Consider the following 26079-nt stretch of genomic DNA (forward strand, 5'->3'; position numbering starts at 1 on the left):
GAGCTCATCTTAGTCTATCTTGAAGTTTATGAATTTTGTTTAGTTTGTAGAAGCTTTATTTAAATTTGGTTTCTATTAGCATACTAACATTGCTCATATACAAGAATAATAGTTAATTTCTAAAGCTAAAGCATGTTTTAATTACCATTTAGCCAAAAATTCCTAATTTATTCATGTCATTTTACAACAATCATTTCTATTGTGAATATTCTTTGGAACTTGAAAGAGGTTACCTGAGAATCATTAGTTGTTTGAGAATTAGTTTCTTCAGCAGTTGAAGTTGTTTTGGTGGATTTTTTTGGGTTTTTATTGACTTTCCTAAATATTTTAGTATCATTTCTACTTATATTTCTTAGATCATGCTCACCATCCTTGACCTTTTGCAATTTGAGTGCCTACAAGATTTTAAAGCAAATGAATTGTTAGATTCTAGAGTATATGCTAGTAACACAAAAGATGGCATATGAAACCTTTTAATTTGGACCATACATAATGATTCCAAATTTTGAAATCACAAATAGACTACTGACATCCAAATCCCTAATGAAATTATCATGGTCATTCAGCCATAATGTTTTGGTTGATTTTCTTTTTAGCTCTTCAACATCCTCAGTGTTGAAAACAAATTGATACAAGTATGGGAATGTGTTTCGGTTATTATTTTGTCACTAATGTCAAACCTACTACTTGTTGGTAAGACAACTACTTAGATGATTTGAGTACTATCATTTATTTGATTGATGAGGAGGATTTGATCAAATGAGATAAGAAAAGCACCTAGAGGAAAGGTTGAGTTATGGTATGTAAACATGAGTACAAAGATAAGTTAAGATAGTGATTATATAGTGCATTGATCATCTACTTAAGATTGAAAATGTTAGATACACTAACAAAGCCTAGAAGAAAAAGAAAGAAGAATTGAGTCTACTAAGCTTGACCAAGTGGATAGTAGATGCTAAGCAAAGTTAGTGCAAGTCAAGTAGAAAATTAGTTGGATCAAATTTTTGTAAGGAAACTTAGGTGCGGAAACAACTTCCTACACTAATATCTTAAGGAAAGTATGGTGCAAATCCTTTTAAAATATTTTCACTTACAGATTCAATATCATGTAAACAACAATATTGTAGCCAACCATGCATATAGAAAATAGATAGAGAAAGAAACACATAACACAAAGATTTTTCGATGGGGAAAAACCTTTCGGTAAAACAATCCCACCCCTCCAAAACCTACACAATGTATTATCTTCAACAGAAGGTTACAATACACTTGCAATGCAAGTTCAACAACAACAATAGAAGACTCCAGCAGCACCTCAGTACCTGCACACTCTCCTCTTCCTCTCTCTTGCATTTACAACATGCAATACTACTTTTATGAACATCTTAAGACCCAACAAAATGCCCACAAAGGAGTTGGGAATTTTTCATGGCTCAACCACTAAGAACCATTCACAATGCCACATGTACATGCAATACCAAGAAAAGGGCATCCATCCCTTGAATAGGTAATGACAGCTTGTCATAGAATTTGCCAAAAATAGCGGTCACAAGAGAAGTATAAGGGAATCCATCATACCAACCTATTTTTGGCATATTCTCTTACACACACCAACCACTCATTCTTGGGTGCCCAAATAGGCCCCATGTCATAAGATGCTCTTACACCTATCATAGCTCATTCCTTAAATAGCTCTTACGCGTCATAGGAATCTGTCATAACCATTTCAGCCATGATCTCCTTCACACACTTCAAGATGTCGACACATGTAAGTGATCAACATGCCAACTAGACATGTACACTCACGTTTACATATTATTTGCAAAAATAAAATTACAAAACAAATAATAATAAGAATAGGAATTATACAAGGTTGAGACACCTTATTCCTAGCATTCTCCCACTTGTCGAACACCTTGTAAGAGCAACAACAACATAACAGGTACTAACCACTATAGGCCAAAAGGCCTATAGACTTCAAACACCATCTAAACTTCTCAGTGCCCATTGGTTTTGTCAATGCATCTGCAACATTCTTTGCAGTATCCACCTTCTCCAAATTTACCTTTTCATCTTCCACCATATCTCTCACAAAGTGAAACTGCACATCAATGTGCTTCGTTCTGGCATGGAAAGTTGGATTCTTTGCAAGGAAAATAGCACTTTGACTGTCACACCAAATAGTAATCTATTTTGCATCAACATCAACATTAGAACACAATCTCTTAAGTCAAATGGCTTCCTTACAAGCATGAGTAGCAGCCATGTACTCAGCTTCTGTAGTGGAAAAAGAAACCATAGGTTGTTGCTTGCTCATCCAACTGATGGCACCACCAAATATAGTGAACAAATAAGCACTGGTGGATCTCTTGTGGTCAATATCACCTACCCAATCTAAATCCACAAACCCATGAATACAAACTAAATGCAGAGATCCAGAAGAGTTACCATGATAACATATGGAGTAATCTGATGTACCCCTCAAATATCTAAATACTCGCTTAACTGCATCCCAATGTACCCATCCAAGATTAGCCATAAACTGACTTAGGACTCCCACTGCTTGGGCAATGTCTAGTCTTGTATAGACCATAACATACATAAGACTACCAACTGCACTAGCATAAGGTACTCTACTCATGTCCTCCATCTTGAGTTTCCACAACTCGAAATTAGTGCCATTAAATTTCTCCACCTCCATTCTTCCATATTGTGAACTCACCATCTCAATCTGCAAATAAGATTCAGGATGCTCTACAAAAGACTCCCACTCAACTTGTGATTAGCTCAAAAAACCCTACCCAACAACTAGGATCAAAAGTTGATCAAGCTCTGATACCACTTGTAAGGAAACTCAGGTGTGGAAACAACTTCCTACACTAATCTCTTAAGGAAAGTATGGTGCAAATCCTTTTAAAATATTTTCACTTACAGATTCAATATCATGTAAACAACAATATTGCAGCCAACCGTGCATACAAAAAATAGATAGAGAAAGAAACACATAACACAAAGATTTTTTGGTGGGGAAAAACCTTTTGGTAAAACAACCCCACCCCTCCAGAACTTGCACAATGTATTATCTTCAACACAAAGTTACAATACACTTGCAATGCAAGTTCAACAACAACAATAGAAGACTCCAACAACACCTCAATACCTGCACACTCTCCTCTTCCTCTCTCTTGCATTTACAACATGCAATACTACTTTTATGAACATCTTAAGACCCAACAAAATGCCCACAAAGGAGTTGGGCATTTTTCATGGCTCAACCACCAAGAACCATGCATAATGCCACATGTAAATGCAATACCAAGAAAAGGGCATCCATCCCTTCAATAGGCAATGAAAACTTGTCATAGAATTGGCCAAAAATAGAGGTCACAAGAGAAGTGTAAGGGAATCCATCATACCAACCTATTTTTGGCATATTCTCTTACACACACCAACCACTCATTCTTAGGTGCTCGAATATTCCCCATGTCATAAGATGCTCTTACACCTATCATAGCTAATTCCTTAAATAACTCTTATGCGTCATAAGAATCCATCATAACCATTTTAGCCATGATATCCTTCACACACTTCAAGATGCCGACACATGTAAGTGATCAACATGCCAACTAGACATGTACACTCACATTTACATATTATTTGCAAAAATACAATTACAAAACAAATAATAATAAGAATAGGAATTATACAAGGTTGAGACACCTTATTCCTAACAATTTTTGTGTATTCCAAGTGATATAGTGTAAGTTTAGTAAAGTTTAGTTGATGCCAAGCACTAGTAAACTTCAAGTGTTTGCCAAGTGATCTAGTTGATGATGAGTGGAAGAATAGTGTGGAAGTTGAGTGACAACATATTGATGTTGAGTGCCAGTATTTATGTTAAATTATGGATTTGATGAATATGAGATGACTATTTTGTTTTCTTGAATTCTATGAAGTGTGTGGAAGATAACTATGATGAGTTGGTGCCACAAAATTTATGATAAACTATTTTGAGGTGAATTCAAAGAGGATTGAAGGAGAAGTTTCTAGAAGGGAATAAAATGAAAAGATGGGTAGATTCATTATATCCTACCTAATCCTACCTGATGTAGGAGCATCTTGGGTTTTCTTGGTGACTACTTTGGAGTTCATGGGAGGAGGCTCAGTAGTTACTTTGGAGGGTGCTTGGACTAGTACTCAGTCAAAGAAGGATTGGTGCTTGGCATTCTTTGGGAGCTTGACATGGTCTTGGAGGTCGACATGGTCTTTGGAGGTCTGCATGGTCTTTGGAGGTTTGCATGGTCTTGGAGCTTGGCATGGTCTATGGGACTCAGCATGGTCTATGGGATTTTACATGGTCTTTGGAGCTCGTCATGGTCTAGGAGGTTGGCATGGTCTTTGGTTACTCGACATGGTCTATGGAGCTTGGCCTTGCTTGCAAATTTGGTGTCTATTTTAGGCCATGTAAGTAATTTTCCACAATTAGTTAGAGGATAAAAATTTTAGGGATTGAAGAGGGCCTAGATTTCTACCTACAGTTTGAAGCACGAGTTCTAATTCATTCAAAGCTAAGAGATATCACAATTTTACTAAGACATCAATTTTAGGAATTTAATTATTATTGTTGGCCGACTTGTGGCATTTACTTTATGTATTTTTATTTAATTTGTGTTCTAGGCTAACTTGTGGCTTAGATTGGTATAAGTAGGGGTTGTGGGGAAGTCTTTAGTCATTATTCATTCACTCAAAAGAGGAGTGAGTGTGGGAAGTAGTTGGAGAGCGAGTTTTCTTGAATCTATGGTCAAAGTGCCAAATGTGAGGCAGTTTATAGTAGGATTGTGATTATTCATCCATCATGGAAAAGAGGAGGAGCTTGGAAGAGAGAATTTGGAGAAGATCCAGTACTTGCATCTTGGAAAACAAGGAGATTTCTTGGTGGGCTTGTGAGCACAAGTTGAGATCTTCCTTGGAGGTTTCTACTAGAGTGTGGATCTAGACTAGCTAGGGTTTAGGATTGGATCTTGAGGGGTCTTGTAGAACTATTACTTGCTTTGTATTAGGCTGTAACTGGGAAGGCCTTATAGCTCAAGACACATTACATGTAATCAATAATATTGTATGAATATATTATTGTGATTTGGTATCAGATCTTGCTTTCTTGTTTCTTGTTGTTGTGTTTTTGCTACATGGTTGTATAGATGGGGGCTAGGACATCTTCTCTGGGGATACTTCTACCTTGCACTAAATCAAGTGGTATTAGAGTGAAGGTTCTTCCTGAGTGTGTAGATAGATCACTGAAGTTGAGGTAGTTTGCACTAGGACTTGGTTGGAGAAGTAGGTTTGAGTTGGTTTTGATCTAGTGGTGAATTTTATTTTTGGAGTGCTAGATCTTTTGGTTGCAAGTTGGTAGATTGTGGTTCTAACTTGCAATTATAGAGGGCTTATAGATGGATCGATGGATGCAAAGATGGAATGTTGATCTTGTTAAGGCATGATTGTAGAGAGTTTTTGGATTGCAGATCCATGATCCTAGACTTGTGATGTGGTTCCTAATTGTTCATGTGAGGTGGCAAGTTGTGATCTAACTTGCAAAAAATCTAGTTTTGTCACAAGGAGCATGGGAAGGATTTGTTGCAGAGGGTTTACAAAGATCATAGGAGATGGCTCCAAAAGGATTGGACCCTGAGATGATTGCGAACCTCTATGATGTGGTGGAGAGAAGGTTTTCTGAGATGGCTACTTGATTTGAAGCTAGCTTGGTTGATTGAGTTAAGGATGGGGTAAAGAAGGAATTTAGTAGCTATTTATGGAGTTGGAGTCTACCGATCTGGAAGAGAGTTGTTTGGCCAGTTAAGAGACTTGTTCATGAGCGAAGATGACATAGCAAGGTCGAGGTGGAAGAGGTTGGTTTTGCTGATTAGTTTGTGAAGTTTGATACAATACTTGCAGAGTAGTTGGAGGTTGTTGCTGAAGATATTCTTAACCTTGTTGATGTTGGGATAGACATTGGTCTTCATGATTAGTTAGTTGGATCTAACATGGAAATTGTAGAGCACTTGGTCATGGATGATCTGGTTGCTGTTCGTGGTGAGTTGTGTGTTGTAGAACATCTTGCTGTGAGAAATGAGATTGCTAGTGTTATGAGTTTGGCATGTGTTGATGGAGATCTACATGTTACTACTGATGTGGAATTTGTTGCTACTAGTGTGGATTCACTAGTTGCTGATGTTGATGAGGGTTTTTTGTTGAAGCATTATGTTCAGTTTGTTCCTGGGAGTGAGCATGCTGATTGGATGGTTGAAATTCTAGTGTTTGATAGAGTGATGTAGGTGTGGATGATGAGAATATTTCTTTTCTTGTCCTTGTTGGAGTGGAAGCCTTTGGTGAAGATGAAGATGGTTGTTGCTCTTTCTTTGGGCATCAAAGTGTGGGACACACTTTTCTATTTACCTAGGGAGTCTGATGCAGGAGCATCTTGGGTTTTCTTGGTGACTACTTTGGAGTTCATGGGAGGAGGCTCAATAGTTACTTTGGAGGGTGCTTGGATTGGTACAAAGAAGGATTGGTGCTCGGCATGCTCTAGGAGCTTAGCATGTTCTATGGAGCTCGGCGTGGTTTTTGAGCTCGACATGGTCTTTGGAGGTCAGCATGGTATTGGAGCTTGGCATGGTCTATGGGACTTAGCATGGTCTATGGGACTCAACATGGTCTTTGGAGCTCCGCATGGTTTAGAAGCTCGACATGGTCTTTGGTTGCTCGACATGCTCTATGGAGCTTGGCCTTGCTTGAGAATTTGGTGCCTATTGTAGGCCATGTAAGTAGTTTACCAAAATTAGTTAGAGGATGAAAATTTTAGGGATTGAAAAAGGCCTATATTTATACCTATTATTCAAAGCACGAGTTCTAATTCATTTGAAGCTAAGAGATATTGCAATTTTATTGAGACATCAATTTTGGAAATTTAATTGTTGTTGTTGGCTAACTTGTGGCATTTAATTTATGTATTTGTATTTAATTTGTGTTCTAGGCCAACTTGTGGCTTAGATTGGTATAAATAGGGGTTGTGGGGAAGTCTTTAGTCATTATTCATTCACTTAGAAGAGGAGTTCTATGGGAAGTAGCTGGAGAGAAAGTTTTCCTAAATCTATGGATAGGGCACCAAATGTGATGTAGTTTATAGTAGGAATGTGATTATTCATCCATCGTGGATAAGAGGAGGATCTTGGAAGAAAAAATTTGGAGAAGAGCTAGTAGCTATAGCTTGGAAAATAAGGAGATTTCTTGGTGGGCTTGTGAGCACAAGTTGAGATCTTCCTTGGAGGTTTCCACCAAAGTGTGGATCTGGACTAGCTAGGGTTTGGGATTGGATCTTGAGGGATCTTGTAGAACTATTACTTGCTTTGTATTTGGATGTAACTAGGAAGGCCTTATAGCCTAACACATTGCATATAATTAGTTATATTTTATGAATATATTATTGTAATTTGGTATCAGATCTTGCTTTCTTGTTTCTTGTTGTTGTGTTTCTGTTGCATGGTTGTATAGATGGGGGCTAGGACATCTCCTTTGGGGATACTCCTACCTTTCACTGCATCACTACCTAACCATAAAATGGATGATAAAGGTTGAAAAAAAAAGATGTTAATTTTCTATTTATAGAGATGGCTGGTTAGAAGAGAAGGTTGTCATGTGTGAGAACTTAAGGAAGACAAGGAGTCTAGGGTATTGCTTCATTTAGAGATTAAATAGAAGAGGTTGCTATTGGCAAGCAAAGCAAGAAGGCTTAAGGGTGTGTATTCTTGAAGGGTGAGCAAGCTATCCAAGCTGAATTGTGTAAAAGCCAAGAAAAATGGAGAAATAAAATAGAGATCTATAATCTGCAAGTGAATTATAAGTTGTTATGAGATCAAGCCTTACTATTACTTTCTAATAATTGTACTAGTCTAGGGTAAATCCTTTGGATTAAGGTTGACCTAATAATCATTTATAAATCCTTTAACTAGGTGAAATTCCAAGTGAATGGTCTAAGGTCATATAACAAGGCTCACTTCTAACAAGGCTCACATTTAATAGTGTGTATTGTAACCTTTAACAAGGTTGGGCTTTCACAGGGCATCACTTCAAAAGAGTGAGAATGAGTGGCATGTTACTGGTGGTTTTTACTGAATTAGGTTTCCACATAAAATCATTGTTTCAAATGTGTTATTGAATCTATTATATTTCATGCTTACTTTTCTACAAGGTTGATTTGATAGTAACCTACAAGTTTAAGTGATTATATGATGAATATGTTTTATGGATATGGGTTCACTGACCTGTGAAATTTTTATTTTATACATCTGGACCTTGGATAACTAATTCACCTCCCTCTTAGTTATTCTAAAGAATTTCAACACCTCAATAATTTTTTTTTTCTCAGCACATGATTGTTGAACTTTTTTCACTATCAATGTTCCAATTGACATGTAAAGAAGATACTCATAATCACCAGTACGAACACCATTTATAGTCTTGTTACTATCATCTTCAGGGATTTCTCCATCTGGAAATCCTCTAACAATTGTTGCCTCTATAACTTTTGTCTTTTTGGGAAACAAAGTTATCCCCTTGTTCTTTAAGTCAAGCAACAATTTTGCATGTTTCCTTTTGTTCACTATAATTTCTCCATTTAAAATTCCTAGAATGAACCTAACTTTGTTATCCAACTTAAGTAAATCATTTTGGAGATCATCTAGTAGAACTCTCTACAACCAAATGCCAACATAATATCAATATCATGTATTGCAATAATTTTTAGTTTACTTTGATGAAAATATTGCAACTCTAAATAGACATCACCAAAATAAAACCATTTTGATTCATAATTTAAATGTGTTGCAACCAATTGAAACTCAAATAAACTTTGTATAGGAGGAAATAAAACCCTTGTCCATCAACTAATTATGCAATGCAAGCAAAAGAATGGCAAGGTATTCAGAAATTAATCTCTCTATACTATTGGAAATATAAGAAGAGTAATTGAGAGGGGAGGGGTGAATTAGTTACCACAAAAATAATTCCCAGATCCCTTAAATGTTAGTACAAAACAAACTCTGTCAAAACTCAACTCTTGCTAGAACTCGACAAACACACAGAAAAATGCTGTAGCTCGGTAGAAACTAAAATAGCTTGGAAAATGCTTAACATGAAAATATTTAAGATATTATCTATGATTAATATTAATTTAACTTAGTTGTAAACACATAAAATAAATAACATGAGCACACTTGACACAAAGATTTAACATGGAAACCCAGTTTTGGAAAAACCACCAATTGCAACTAGTTACTAATTTTCACTCTTTTGAAGTGAACCTTGTTGGGAGCCAACCCTATTAAAGGTTACAAAACACACTATTAGTTGTGACCCTAATAGAGGATTTAATCACCCTATTAGGAGTAGCCTTTTTAGAGGTCTTTAGACAACTCAATAGAAATTCCACCTTGCTAGAGGATTTACAAATAGCTGTTAAGCTAACTCTATTAAGAGATTTAGATCACTACTACAATGGTCAGAGAGTAACAATGAGATAACTTGATTTTTTATTCAATTGAATTGCTAGTTACATATCTCAATTTTGGCTTGTGTACTTGGTCCTTCTTGATTGAATGAATCTTTGCATCACAACAAGGATATTCTGCTTATCCTTCTAACTCGTTTCCCCTTGGCATCATCAAATATTCAATTATGTTCCACACTCTCCTTCTTCTTAATCCTCAACTTGACCTTATATTTATATCTTAGACATTGTCAAGTTGGCTAAATATAACTTAGAATAATTGATATTCATCTCTTTAGTCAGCTAGAACCAAAAAATAACTCAATTGAACTCAATATGCCAAAATAAGAAAATCCTTTGTTAGCCTACCTTTCTCAGTAGTCACTCACTCATAAACAATTTTTCTATGTTAACCTAGTGAACTCGGTCAACGCTGCATATTCACAAAGTTTCTTTGGTAATTGAGTGAGCTCGATTAACGCTGGTTCCATCCAAAATTTACTTCATTACCCAAGTGAGCTCAATTAACACTAAAATTTTGTAAACTTTCCTTTGATGCCCAAGTGAACTAGGTAGACACTATCTTTTGAACTAAGAAAACTCTGGAATGCTTGGTAGAGATAGAAAATTGTCTTCAATTCTTGAGTGAGCTTGACATACACTGACTAGAAATGATATGACATTTTGTGTAACATCAAAGACAATACACATTTAATCAATTATATTCAACAATCTCCCTCTTTGGCATTGATGGCAACACATGTCATAATGTAATGAAATTTTTAGAGCAAGATTAAAGTAAGGAACATATCCTTAGTTTCATTTTGATTCTCATCCATGAGAACTCCCTCTATCAGTGTGAACTCCTTCTGCCTTTAGTTTCTACCTCTATCAAAAAAATTCTATCTTCAACATCTTCTTCTGATAGCAAACTCTGTCTTTGATATCAGACCAAGTTCATTCTCCCTTATTGACACCACTTTCTCTTTTTCTTTATAAAATTTCTATGAGATATGACAAAAAACTCCTCACTCTTTGACATCTCATGCCAAAGACAATATTTAGTGAATATCAATGTACGTTATGTATTGATTCATTTGCAATATTCCCTTTGTTAATACTACATGAACTGATTGATCTTCAACATACTCTGGTTGATGCATCACTAAACTTTATTTAGTGAGCTTTAGATAGGGAAATGACCCCTAGCTTACCTCTTAGATACATAAATGCATCCTTAGGTAATGGATTGGTGATTATGTTTGCAATTTTTTTCTTTAGTATTCACATATTCCAATTTTACTTCTTTATCTTGTACCAATTATCTCAAAAAATTATATTTTATAGCAATGTGTTTTGTTTTGGTATGCATTACTGGATTCTTTGATATATTAATTGCAATAGTGTTATCACAATATATAACCATTGGATCCTTGAACTCTATCTTCATGCACCAATTTTTTGAACCAAACAATATTAGATCAATTAATTGTTGCTAGCACATATTTTTCTTCTATTGTGGATTGAGAAATATAATCTATTTCTTGGTTATCCAAGACATTACTCTTTTATCAAGAAAGAATGCTCCACCACTGGTGCTCTTTCTGTCATCAATACTTTCTACCCAATCAACATCTATGAATACTTTTAAATCCAATTTGCCTCATATTTTGTACCATAAACCATAGTCTTTAGTACCTTTAAGATATCTCATGATTCTTTTGATTGCCATCATGTGATTTTCTTTGGGATTTGCTGAGAATCTTGCCACCATACCGGTTGCTAATGCAATATCAGGCCTTGTATCCACTACATACTATAATTTTTCAATCATTGATCTATATGTGGTTTGATATACCTCTTTGGAATCATCAATTTTGGAAAGCTTATGTCCAGTAGACATAGGGGTTCCAACTAGTCTTGAGTCTTCCATTCCAAATTTCTTTATTATCTCCTTAATATATTTAGATTGAGTAATGTTGATACCATATTTCTTTTATAAAGAATTTTATTTCTCCAAACATAGACATCTTAAATTATTTTTTCATTTATTTTGAAAATGCCTTGCACAAGTCATCATTTATTGTGAATAAAGTGTCATCCACGAATATTTCTACCAACACAATCTTTTTATCTAGTCCTTCTTTGATATACAAACTACTATTATCATTTGTTTTTTGAAAACCAATATGTATCAAGTAGTTATGAAGTCTTTCATACCAAGCTCTAGGAGCTTGCTTGAGACCATATAATGCTTTTTGTAATTTGTAGACCATATCTCTTTTTCTAGGATCTACAAAACCTTTAGGTTGTTCTATGTAGACTTCCTCATCAAGAATTCCATTCAAGAATGCAAATTTTACATCCATTTGATAAACTCTAAATCTTCTATGTGCTGCATATGCTAGTAAAGTTCTAACACCTTCTAATCTTGCAACAGGAGAAAAAGTTTCACTGTAATCAATACCTTCTTCTTGAGAATAACCTTTACATACTAACTTTGCTTTGTTTCTGGAAACTTTTTCATCTTCATTTATCTTATTTCTAAATACCCACTTTGTGCCAATTACATTTTTATCCTTGGGTCTAGGAACAAGAGTCCAAAGCATCTTTAATATTTTATCATTCATTTCTTTAATCCAACTTTCAGTATCCAAAGCATCCTTAATATTTCTAGGTTTAAATTCAACAAGTAAACATGTACCTTATAGTTTATTTCTTGTCATTGTTCCATCTAATTTATCTCCAATGATCTGGTCATGTGCATGATGCCTTCTGACATATTTTGCTAGCACATGTATTTTGGATTTGGAGTTTTTTTCACTGATTTCTTCATGATCTTCTATATTAAGCTTGGGTTCTACTATTTGTGACTTGAGTCCATCATACTTGGTTTGCTCTAGTAATAGCTTGATAGCTTCTGACTACGACTTGGGTCTTTAGACTATGACTTAGGTTGCACTGATTGTAACTCATTAGCTTTTAGAGATTTTGGGGTCTCAAGAGGTGAGGCCTCTTGTCTTCTAGATAGATTTGGTAGAGTATTAGGTTCATAGTAAACAAATCTTCTATAATCCTTAAGCTCTTTGTTACTTTCTTCTTTACTCTTTTTAGCAAACTCATCAATTCTCACATGTGCACTTTCTATGATTTTATAAGTAGACAAATTCAAACATTTGTATGCTTTACTTCTATTTCTAGATTCTTTCAAGATATAACATTTTCTCCCAAATACTTTCAAGTAACTTACATTAGGTTTGTAGCCACACCATAGCTCATAAGGAGTTTGATTTGAGTCTTTCTTCAACTGTACTCTATTCAAGGTATGTGTTGTAGCAATGATTACTTCCTTCCAGTATTTGATTGCAACATTCTTTTCTATCATCAATGTTCTTGCACAATCCATGATGGATCTATTCCTTCTTTTAGCTATACCATTCTGCTAAGGTGTACGAGGGGCTGATACTTGTCTCTTAATTCCTTTTTCAATGTAGAATTCATTGGAAATGAATTCACCACTTCTATATGATCTTAAACATTTCAAATTCTTTCCAATTTATTTTCTACTCTTGCCAGATACCACTTGAATTTTTGAAAAGCTTCAAATTTTTCTTTTAGATACATTACAATCATCATTCTAGAATAGTCATCAACAAAAAGAATGGAAAAATTATCTCCACTTAGACTTTTTATTCTAATAGGTCCACATAAGTTTGTATGTACAAGCTCTAAGACTTCTTTAGAATGATAATTATTGCTTTTGAATCTAGTTTTTCCCATCTTGTCAATTCGACTATTTTTGCATAGACCCGTATTAGGTTTCATCAAGCTAGGAGTACCTCTTACTCTTGTGTATTTTCTTATCTTGACCATGTTATCAAAGTTCACATGACATAATATTTTGTGCAATAACCATATTTCTTCCACTTGAGCAATAAAACATGAACTTTCACTGAGATCTAGATAGAATAGATTACCTTTTGTTTGTTTGCCAGATCCAACTAGATTTCCTTTTGCATCCAGTAGTTTGGCCTTCCCATTCATAAATTCTAGCTTGAATCCAATGTTATTCAACTATGCCACACTCAGTAGATTATGCTTTATTCTTTCAACCCAATAACCATTGTTGCATCTAAGTTCATTGGTTAATGAGATACATCCTTTTGCCTTTATACAACAAGGTTCATTGTTTCCAAATCTCACACTACCACCATCATAATGTTCCATGTGCTCAAACTTTATTTTGTCTCCTATCATATGATGTGAGTAGCCACTATAAATAATCCATGTATCATTTTTTCTAACATGAGAGATAAGTGCCATTTTATCTCCTTCATCACCAGATTCATCTTTTACAACAATATATACCATTTCATCTTCATTATTATCAGAATATTTAGCCATAAAACAAGATCTCTTACCTTCATCCTTGTAGTCCTTGTAGTTTTTGAATTCTTTCTTTCCTTTGTACTTATTTCTTTTCTTTTCATCCTTTTCTTCTCTATTTGGGCACCTTGTATCAATGTGACCAACTTCTTCACAAGAAAAATAGATTAGAAGAATCTTACCTTTGAACTTTCCTCTGCCTTTGGAATATTTCCTTGCAAGTAGAGCTTCAACAACTTCAAGATCACTGTTTGAACTTTCTTTTTCTTCTTCACTTCTTGATTTATTAGCTTTTTATTTCTTACTCCTTTTCTTAGTGAAAGCTTGGCTTCAAATGCAGACTTGATACCTTTGGAACTAGGGACATAGTTATCATAGTTATCTAACTCAAAAGCTATCAATCTTCCAACTAGTGCATCCAAAGTTATTTTGCTATTTTGATCACATTTCATCTCTTGAATAGTAGACTTTCTAATTGCATAGATAGGAAGAAGGGTTTTGAGTACCTTGCTTACAACTATTTTCTCATCAATTTCTCTTCCAAATGCTTTGATTATGCTCACACTTGCTTTAATTCTCTCAACATATTTTGCAATATTTTCATCTTCTCTCATCTTTATCTAATTAAATTACCCTCTAAGACTTTAAGCTTTAGCTCTTTTTACATTATCATCTCGTCCATAGATATCTTTTAGTTTGATTCATATATCATAAGCTGTAGTAGAATTTTTACCTTCATCAAATTCAAAATAATTAAGAGCAAAAGCAATGTCAATCATCATGATGTTATGATTTTTCTTTTTAGTAATATCTTCAACTAATAATGTTCCACTAGGAGTCTTGTAGTCATTATAAAGATACTTACAACCTGAATCACTGATAGTTGCCAAATGTAACCTCATAAGTCCTTTCCATGCTGCAAAGTTGTCTCGGTTCAACTTCAGAATCTCTCTTTTGTAAGACTTCCTAATCTTTAGCTTAGGTCCTTAAAACCTTGTCTACAAGCACCAAATGCTTTGATACCAATTTTTGGAAATATAAGAGGATTAACTAAGATGGGAGGGGTGAATCAATTACCACAAAAATAATTCCAAAATCCCTTAGACGTTAGTATAAAAAAAATTTGTGAAAACTCAATTCTTGCTGGAACTTGACAAACACAAAAAAAAATGCTGTAACTCAATAAAAACTAAAATAGATTGGCAAATGCTTAACATGAAAATCTTTAATATATTATTTATGATTAATATTACTTAAACTTAGTTGCAAACACATAAAATAAATGGCATGAATACACTTGACATCAAGATTTAACATGGAAACTCAATTTGGGAAAAACCACCAATCATAACTAGTTATTGATTTTCACTCTTCTGAAGTGAGCCCTATTAGGATCCAACCCTTTTAAAGGTTACAAAACACACTATCAGGTGTGACCCTATTAGAGGATTTAATCACCCTGTTAGGAGTAGTCTTGTTAGAGGTCTTTAGACAATTCAATAGATATGCCACCTTGCTAGAGGATTTACAAATAGCTATTAGCTAACTGTATTAAGAGATTTAGATCACTGCACAATGGTTAGAGAGTAATAATGAGATGACTTGATTTCTAAATCAACTGAATTATTGATTGCAGATCTCAATTTTGGCTTGTGTACTTGATCCTTCTTGATTGAATAAATCTTTTCATAATAACAAGGATATTTTTCTTATCCTTCTAATTCACTTCCTCTTGGCATCATCAAATATTCAATTATGTTCCACAGTCTCCTTCTTCTTAATCCTCAACTTGATGTTATATTTATATCTTACACATTGTCAAGTCGGCTAGAATATAACTTAGAATAATTAATATTCATCTCCTTAGTCGACCAGAATTAATAAAAAATTTAGTTGAACTCAATGTGCCAAAATAAGAAAATCCTTCATTAGCTGACCTTGCTCGATAGTCACTAACTCAAAAATGTTTTTTTTGTGTTAACCAAGTGAAATTGGTCAACACTGCATATTCACAAAGTTTCTTTGGTAACCAAATGAGCTCAATTAATATTGGTTCCATCCAACATTTCCTTCATTAACTAAGTGAGCTTGGTTAACACTCAACTTCCACAAACTTTTCTTTGATGCCTGAGTGAACTTGGTAGACACTGTCTTTTAAACTAGGAAAACTCTAGAATGATTGGTAGACATAGAAAACTATCTTCAATGCCTGAGTGAGCTCGACATACATTGATTGGAAATGATATGACATTTTGTGTAACATCAAAGACAATACACAATTAATCAATTGTATTCAACAGATACAACCTATTTACATCAATATTATATGCATATGCCAATAGAGGAATGAAGGGGAAAGAGAAACTTCCACATTATTATTAGAGATAACTAAGAAACATTAATAGGGATGAAAACCATATTGAGATTCTCTGAGTCCACAAGCCATAAAAAAATGAAGGTTCTTTAGATGATGATTGACTACACATGAAACTATGGTAAATGGACTAACTACATTCATTAAACTATCACTACAACACTTTTTATTCATAATTATCTCAAAATTCAATAGAACCAAGTTAAGGTGGCATGCATATTTCACCATTCATTATTTTATAGTTTTCTAATAGAATGGTTTGGATTTTTTATAGTTTTCATTTAGATAGTAATCAATAATAGCAACATATAATTAAAATCATGGAACTAAAAACTTTGAAAGGAAAACTGCCAAACTATTCATTTAGTGGCAAAATATATTTATAAAAAGGTTGTGGATCCACACTAGAATAGAAAATGTAAACCACCTCATTTTAGCCCTAAAAAATACATTAAAACAATTGAGAATTTTTTTTGATGATTTTGCAAAACCAAACTATAACCTTATTTAATGAAATTGACTTGGGCTTATTAAAGGTATGAAGTATCATTTAATGCAATTAGTGTACTTCCTTAACATGAACATTGAAAATCATGCCACTGCACATCCTCAATCACTAAATTCTATTGTTACTTCTACATAGAATTAGGATAAACTTTATCTTGTTTCAACACTTTCCTTAGCTTAATCTTTATATTTAAACTACATTTAAATATCAAACCAAGACTACCTTTCTTTTCACATAAAACTCCAATCAGATGTGATAAAAGCTCTCCAATATTGCAAGATGAAAAGAATAATGTTCAAAATTCATCCCAAAAATGTCACCCATATAAAAGAAAATTAAAACCTATAGGAAAATTAGATATAGATTAGCTTCAAGGAGGTACTTTTCTCTAGAGTCTCATATTTTTGAATGACACCATTTGCATCAAAGAGATGCATGTTGCTGGTACTAATAACAATGATTAGCTTAAATCTCTTTGATAGGCCCTCTTGAAGAGCATTTTTCATCTTATCCTCTAATAATGATACCTCAAAATGAACCCTAGTATCTATACTATGATTATCAAGTTCTTGAAAGATAGATATTCTCATGTTAAAACTAATAAAAGTATTCGTATTAGGCACAACATATTCATATATGATTGTAATTAGTATACCATTATGAATGGATCTTTATCTTTATTGGTAATCATGCTCATCAAAAATCTCTTATAATCATTAGTCCACTTGTGAATGAGTAATTTAGTAATTCTCAATGTACTATTGTCAATTTTCTCTATAATACCACTGATTGTATAGGTCACACCATTCTCCTTTATAGTTGTCCGTTCAATCTTGTCTTGAAAGTACGACAGTGACAAAATGGATGTAATTTCTCAATAAAATACAATTGTCTAAATAATCCAGAAAAACCTCAAATATCATATGGAATACACATTACTTTGAAACCTTTGTACCAAGGCTCCATTGGCTACTTTAGTTCATCATTAAGAAAGCATCTTACATTTGCAATAACATCCCTTGGATTCTAATTTGGCACAAAGGTACTCTAACGCATTCCAATCCATTCACTTCCATTTACAAGTAACATTGGTATGATTGAAACATACCTGAACAATAAAGGAAATATAAATTAAACATAACCTACAAGTGATAAGATGAAGTTAAATAAGAGCAACCTTTTCTTGTTTGATAAAATTTTGCTTGAAACAAGAAAAGACAATTTTCCTTTTCCCTAGCTTCAAGCCATCAACCATTGATGGAATAGATCTTTGTAGATAATCCATCAAAAATAGGATGAGCTCCTTGTTCACAAAATCCTTATAAGAGATAAGTTTTTCACTCTAGTCCAAATATGTCCTAGACTGACAATGTGGTAAACTCACTATTAGTATTATGATAAAAACAATACCATTTAGTTAAAATTTTAATCCTAGTAGCTCAACATTGCCTTCATCACCTCAAATTGTCTCAACCAATTTTTCTAGTCTCAATCTTCTTCTTGCTGAAGGCTAGTTCAATTGCATCTCCATCTCGCTCATTAACCCATATAAATATTTTTTGTGCTTTTCTAGATTACTGAATTACTCCTTACCCTCTTTAGACATACTGGTACTCAAACCCTATGTAGTCCATGGAACAAGTAAATTTTTAGTAAGACATATAATTAAAGAGCCAAAATTTAAAACATAAAACAAAAAATGATCCAAAATTACCTTATAGTGCTTTATGGTCCAACCTGATATTGATCCACTACTCTCTCTAGGATTCATACTCAAGAAGGGTGTAAAAGGATAGTACATTTCCATTCTTGTGTGTTTCCTGCATCAACAAGATAAATTTTTGGGGATGCAAAATATTATGCTCACAAATCATTGCAATAGATACAAATAATCTATATTAGAGTAAGTATAATGGTATCATTTATCTTGATAATAGGACTGATAAATTCCATAAGAAATGAAGGAATTTTGAGAAAAGATAGCCAGTTGTGGTGTATGAAGTTGACATGCAATCCCTTGATGTGGGAACCATCATGATCCTACATCACCCAAAGAATAAATTAAAAAAGAACCTCACTTAGGGTAGATTTGCCATATTTAAGCATAAGCTATATAGTCCCAGACATAGAAAATGTACCTAATCTATAATTATCATTAGATGACCATATCTTAAAGATTTAATGTTTTCATATACTTTATCATGCTTTATACCAAGGATTTTTTTAAAAATATTTTTAGTTTCCTGATTTTTCGTAATCTATTTATGTGAGGCTTCCCTCACATTAAGCAGCTTGCCTCTAAGAGGAAATACCATAATTATCTCAACCAATAATAGTTATTCCTTCCAAGTGATAACAAATAGAAGGCCTAGGATTAGCAACATTCCAATTTATAAATTGATGGAAACAAGTCATAATACAACCCATTTTTCAAATAAAGAACAAGCACTTATAGCAAGAGCCTTGGCTGAATTGTCCTCTTTTAAAAATTAAAGCACACTTTTTTGATTGCCTTCCACTTTCTTTACTCATATCTTCAATTTTGGGGATGTCATAGAAACCTTTTGTCTTAGTTCCATCGAGTTTCTTAAGCTTGTTTGAAATCTACCCATTCTAGTATACTTTCAAGTACACAGTTTGACACTATAGTCATCAAGTCAAATAACATCTAAATTAGACCCTATGTAAAAATTACATGTCCTTAGAGATGCATAATTCATGAAAAAACAAAACCCACTTGATTTTAAGTATTTATCAGTAAGATTGCATGTTGAACCAAAACTATTTTGAGGATTTATTAGGGTGTCCTTTGTTTGGGAGTCAAAAGAAAGATTGTCAATCTCAACATTAACAAAGTCCCATAGATGACTCTTGAAAACATGTGGTTTTAGAGAAGAGGCAACATTTTTATTCTTATTATTTGCAATGTTTATTAAATAGGTGGCTATTTGACTTGCTATATAGTTTATATGCGAACCACTCTTAATAGTTGCAATCCCATTTACAAATGTGATCTAAACAAAAAGACATTAAAAATGTTAAGCGACACCATAAACCACAACCGCATGATAACAATAATAACCTAGAGAATCTCTTAAAGAATACAATAAAATTAATGGTTACAACTTCAATAGTTTCAAAGGAATTCAATAAAAGTCAAAGAAAGAAAAAGATAGACATTAGATGATTCATCTTTCCTGTTCAAATTGCCCATCACTTGTAGTCACACACACTTTACATTTCTCATTTAATCGTACAAAATGTATAAAAGAGACAAGAAAAGAACTAGATATATTATAAAGATAACATAATAATTGCTGGACATGTTTTATAAAGTTTTCAAGTCTTAGCAATTTAAAACCTTTCTCTCTTGCAATCAAAATCTTTAACTGGATACAGGTAGAGATCCACATAGTCTTCAAAGCTCTTTATTGGATTTTTTTTTTTCCATTTAGTTCAACTTTGACTCCCTTTCCAAGATATAGCAAGATCAAGTACTCTCTTCTTCATCAAAGAAACCACATTAAGTTTTAGGTTGTTCATGCTAAACTTAGCCAAATCAGGTTTGAAGGTCCTTTGTCCAATTTTCTCCCTCTTTGTACCAAACTAGAATAATTAGAACAATTTTTGACCAACTCACATTGTCAGTGTGGGGAAAATCTTTTCCATAGATTCCCAAGGCATCTTTTCTAGATGATTCTTGCCATTCTTGATGTATCCCAAGAAAAACATGGGCCATGTTAAAAGTGAAGATGATGTTTCATGACCAATGAAGAATTTAACTAGAAATCTATACTATGGAGCTTTTTGAATTAGATAACCTTAATGGATATTGAATGCTTCCATGAATAATGATTACAAAATCAAATAATAATTTTTCATTATATCTTTAACTTCTATACTCTTTCCAACATCCATCCCACCCCCAATTAGAAGCAACACAGGGCTTCTATTACTGGCATTCAGTGGCACACCTACACTTGTCCCACTAAGAACATGAGGATAGTGGCCAATAGCTTAAAAATTTTGTAATAGTGTAGAAAAGACATTCTTTTTTCTTGAGATTCTTTACAACTTGTTTAATACTTTCTTCCCTGTCATTCATTTGTTTTGTACATATTAGTTTTTAGAAATGACTAGTAACCTTGGGATAAAAACATGGATGCTAGAAAAATGGAAAATGATATGGTACATTTATAAGATGAATGAGCTAAGGATATTTATAATTAATTCTAAAGATATTGCATATGTGGTAGTAAATGAAGTGGACTTAAATGTAGGGGAAACTCTTAGCATAGTTCATTCAGATCACTATTGGTGCTAGTGACATTTTTCTCATGTTGCACCTTTTGGCGGAGCAACTGTAGCTAACAACTGTGGAAGAGCACCTTGTACAATGAGAATATATGAAGATCCAACATTACCTACATATAATATATCATAAAAACATTATAGGTAAATATATTTCAATAAACCAGACCACTTGTAATTTTTACTTATAGAATGTTATTATTGTATAAGGATAAAATTTGGAACATTAATATCTGAATTTCAAAAGGAAAAAAAAATCAATAATGTTGGTACCTTTCTGGATGCATGAAGATCATGATATTAAGTGCACAAGAAAGAACTAGCCAATTTTTTTGATGGAGACTTGATTTATTTTTCCATCCTTTGAACAAGAATTTCTATAATCTACATGAACCACCACATGAACTCATCTATAAGATCCTTCCTTGGATGTACTTATTTAAATATGAATTTCTATGTTAAATCCTTTATAGGAGATTCAAATGGATATATGAGCCCGAAAAGGCAATGGTAAGGAGAATTGCTATTATTCTTGCTAGAAACCATGTAGAGGAGATCATGATAAATTACGACTATCTTATGTATAATAATTATGACGATGGGTATGAGTTAATGTTTTATGGTTTAGGTGTCCTAATGGAAATTGAGATTAATTGATATGTTCATTTTTGTTACTCCATGATTCAAGACTTATTACATTGATTTGATTGTTTAAACATTGATTTGTACTAACAATGATAGGAGGTGTTCAACATGTGATGATGTTGATTATGGTACCTTGATGATTAGGTTCTATGCATTTAGATAGTTCAGTATGCCTTATTAATGATGCTATGATTTTTGGGTATACGTATGCATTACGATGGTTATTTTAGTATTTTAATTCAAATTGATGAGTATGTTATGATGATTTAATTATTAGATTAGTGATGATCAAATATGTGTGCAAAAATGAAAAAAGTTATTTAAATGAAAGTTTAATGTTTTAATAAATGTGATTATGCAATTTTGTTTAAACATATGAATATGATTTTATCAAACTACTAATATTTAAATTGAATGTGTAGGATTATTAATCATCGCATTTATTAGAGAATAAGTAATTGACCCTATGTGCAAACTATAAGATTGAGGTTAAATCTAATAAAGTGATTCAAACCTTGTTGTCTAATGTTTTATTTGTATCATAATATGAATGTGTGTATCATTCTATATTTTGTAAGGTGTTGAATGTTACGTAACAATGAATCTTACGGTGCCACTTGACACTCCTAATAAGTATATGTGCATCAACATGTTAGTTAGGGTTAGAAAAGTAACCTGTTACTTGAATATTGATTAATTTAGTAATCTAAGACTAATTAATTGGTAAACTAGATTAATTACCCTAATTAGGGTTTAGTGGAAAGTTTGCAATAGTAGTGTTTTAAGAAGTTCAAATATTTCAAGCCAATTACATAAGTCCTAAAATGATCCTAGAGGCCAAAATCAATGCAATCCAAGTGCCCAAGGGGTATGTTTATGGGTTGGGAATATTTTCTACCCTTCTAAATCCTTCTGTTGACTTTTATGACCCCCTAAATATCTCATTTACCCTTAGTGCGAAAATTGAATATCTCCTTAAGGTTTTCCAAGTTTACACTTCTCCTAAAAAGTTGTCTTAATGGTAGGATCAAGTGGGAAGACCCTAGAAGGTTTAAGTCAAGAATGGAGTTATTTCCATTTTAGGTGGGTGAGTTTAGAAGCCTATTTAGTTGCCATTTTGAGGGTTGAAGGGTGTTCATCCATTCTCTACATTTAGAGAAAGTCAAGATTTGAATTAAAAAGGAAGAAGGATTAGCTCTTCTCAAAAAATCCATTGCCATAACCTTTGTGAAGGTAGGATTCTTCATGGCCTTGTTCTTCATGCATTGTTCATTTCTTGCTTATGTTAATCTCTTACTTGTGTGTTTTTCATGTTTGTGTGTAACATGTGAGGGATGGGTTATTTGTGAGTTTTCTATTTGTTTTCCTTTTTTCTTTATGGGGAAAACTATTAAGGGTGTGTTGGCATTACTCACCCTTAGATAGGGCAGAAGTGGCCATGTATGGGAGGAGGGTCTTAGTTGGATTCCAGGTCAGTACATAGTCTCTCCTCATGTTGAAGAGAGGGAGAAAGTAAGGTGTTATGGGCCCTTACTTGTCAATATGAACTAATTTTTGTGTTTGGGGAGATAAGGAGAGAAAGAACATAATTTTATTGTGATTTTTTAGCCTTGGAAGAGGCATATGATTGTGTGTTCATGATTGACATATCCTACTTGGAAAAATTAACCTTCTCCCTAGTCTTGGTTTAATATCGAACCTGTTGTGCAAACCTTGGATGGGATTTGTCTGTTGAGTCTATCAATGTGATTGTATCTGATTGTCACTTAATTGATTTTGGTTCTCCTAAGCTTGAGGAGGGGCCTCACATCAAGGCCTTGGTTGGGAGGTGAATCCATGGTTATCTTTATGTATTTTTAGATTGCTTAGATAACACCTTGAAATGGAGCATAATTGGATTCAAAGTCTTCTTGGTGTTCTTGAGTCCATTGTGTGGAGACTTCTCCTCAGGAAATATGATCTTGATGTATAAAATTTAATAGTACAAATGAGAACATGTTAAATGGATTTCATGGTAAATCCCTTGAAAATAGATTGGTATAGGATGAATGTAGAAATATAATGTTTCTCAATTGATTGCTAACTTTATATATGTTACGACAACGATATTAGGTTTTCTTCCCCGATTCTTCCTAATTGAGTCTTTGAATCAGGTTTTTTTATAAAATATATATACCATGGCTAGCCCACTTTGTTTAGAAATAAAAACAATTCATTTCTTATGACACTCCTGGTACTCCTGAAAATTCATTCTAAATGCAAATGATCAATTTTAATATATATAATGATGTTATACAAAGCTATGCAAATTGATTATGATTATGTGTTAGGAGAAATTTGAGTTAGATGAATGTTACTTTATATTGCATTATTAGTAACTATTTAAAGATACTCCCTTTTTGAATGTAAAATATAACATCAAAAACTATTCCTATAATCCATCCAAGAAAATAAATTTAACATTAATATACTTAGCCATATAAAAAATTTCTATGAAAATAAACTAGCACTTGATGAGAAAATAAACCTTAGAAATTTATCTATTTTGGAGCAAAAATGCTCTCTGGAATTTTGTATGCAAAGTTTCAAATGCTCTTTAGCAACACAGAATATTCTTAAAAAGATTCCTTTTTAAATCTATTTGATCCCTTATTAAATAAGGAATATATAATTATAAAATAAGAAAAAAGAAAATATCATAAATAAAAGAAAACTACCTACACCTTACCATATCCTAAGTTCACCCACTAAACTTTAAATCTCAACTTTCCTTATCTATGCGTCTACCTATGTTGATGTCACCCCCTCATCTTGTCTTCCATGTGAGTGAGTGATGGGCACATGTTTTGGGGCAGCAAGAAAAGTAAAAAAGGAGAGAGTAAAACAATAAATCTACATTCCCCATTAAAATTCCAACTTATCGTCTAAACTCCCTCCAAAATCTTTTCATGTGTATACCCATGTATTGGAACCTGTACCACCTTAAAATGCAACTATTTTAATTCAGAATGTTAACCCTTGGGAGAATGAAGGTGATTGTATGCAATAAATGGGGTGTAAAAAATTCCTTCCCCTAATCAAATCAAAATAAAATTTATAAAACCTGCCTAATCCATGCCTCATGTGCCCTCCAAAGAGGAGACACAATTTGCACCATGGGCTATGAGTTGTAGGCCTAGGATCACGTGCAGGGGTCTTGGGAGCCACCCATTGTATATGAGCAATGCTAGTATGCTAATAGAAACTAAATTTAAATAAAGCTTCTACAAACTAAATAAAATTCATAAAATTCAAGATAGACTAAGATGAGCTCTCAATTGAGAATATGAGCCATTAATGGGCTCTCTCAATGAGAAGCTCTCTTGTTGAGTAGCTTTGTCTAAATAGATAGTATGTATGCTCAAGCTTATGCTTCAAAAAGGGCTTCAAATGGAGTTGGAATTTGGGTGTGAGTGTATGGTTTTGATGTAAAATGGCTTCTCAAAATGGCATTATGACTTTACTTCATGGATTGTGTTATTTTGCAAAGGGGAAGGATCCAATTTATAGGCAAGAGGCTTGAGGGATTGAGGGCTAAGATGCAAGGATGGGAAAAAGCTTATGGAGGGCTTAGATTGCATGAGAGGAGAGCACATGGATTGTGCTTCCTTATAGCCAATCAAGGAGTGACACATGTCACATGGTGAGAGGAAGGAGGAAAGGGGAAGGATGAGTCAACAAAGGAGGATCAAGGGATAAAATCTTCATAAAGACCCTCATAATGACTTGTAAGAGCAATAAAAGGGCTTGTAAGAGTCATTTATGACCTAGTGGACTTCATAAAGTTTTATGGTTGAGATATTTTGAGGGTGATGAGAGCAATTTCGACTTGGGCTTGATTAGGAGGGTTTTAAGCTTGCTTAGGATGATGCAAATGATTAGAGGATGGATTAGGATGGTTTAGGATTAGCTTAGGGATATGCAAGTGGATGGCATTTAATGAGGGTGGGTGAAGGAGGAGATATTTGTTAACTTTGGCTTGGGTTAGTAAGTTTTAACCCATGTTTAGAGAATGTGACAAGGTTAGGAGGGGATTAGGATTAGGTTTAAAGACATCTTCTAGAAGAGTCTAGACTTTGGATGAGGATAAAGACTTTCTAGAATAGTCTAGAATTTCCTAGGATAAGGATGAAGACTTTCTAGAAGAGTCTAGAACTTCTTAGGATGAGGATAAATTAGATTTTTAGGAAATAAATAAAGTTTTATTTATTTCAAGGGTTTGGGTTGAGGAGATATTTATTAAAACTTTTTTAATAAACATGAGGATTAATATTTAAT

At 33.5% G+C, this 26079-nt stretch overlaps 2 pseudogenes; both read right to left on the reverse strand.

The window, feature by feature from the left end:
- LOC149546745 (DNA topoisomerase 2-like) overlaps positions 1-17919 on the reverse strand; it is a 120336-nt pseudogene extending 102417 nt beyond the window's left edge.
- Positions 17920-17968: 49 nt separating this feature from the next.
- Positions 17969-20545, reverse strand: LOC149546746 (DNA topoisomerase 2-like; annotated as a pseudogene).
- Between the last annotated feature and the right edge of the window lie 5534 nt (positions 20546-26079).

Source organism: Cupressus sempervirens, chromosome 7 (genome assembly GCF_028749045.1).
Source record: "Cupressus sempervirens isolate cs-2001-9-10 chromosome 7, ASM2874904v1, whole genome shotgun sequence".
Taxonomy (NCBI): domain Eukaryota; kingdom Viridiplantae; phylum Streptophyta; class Pinopsida; order Cupressales; family Cupressaceae; genus Cupressus; species Cupressus sempervirens.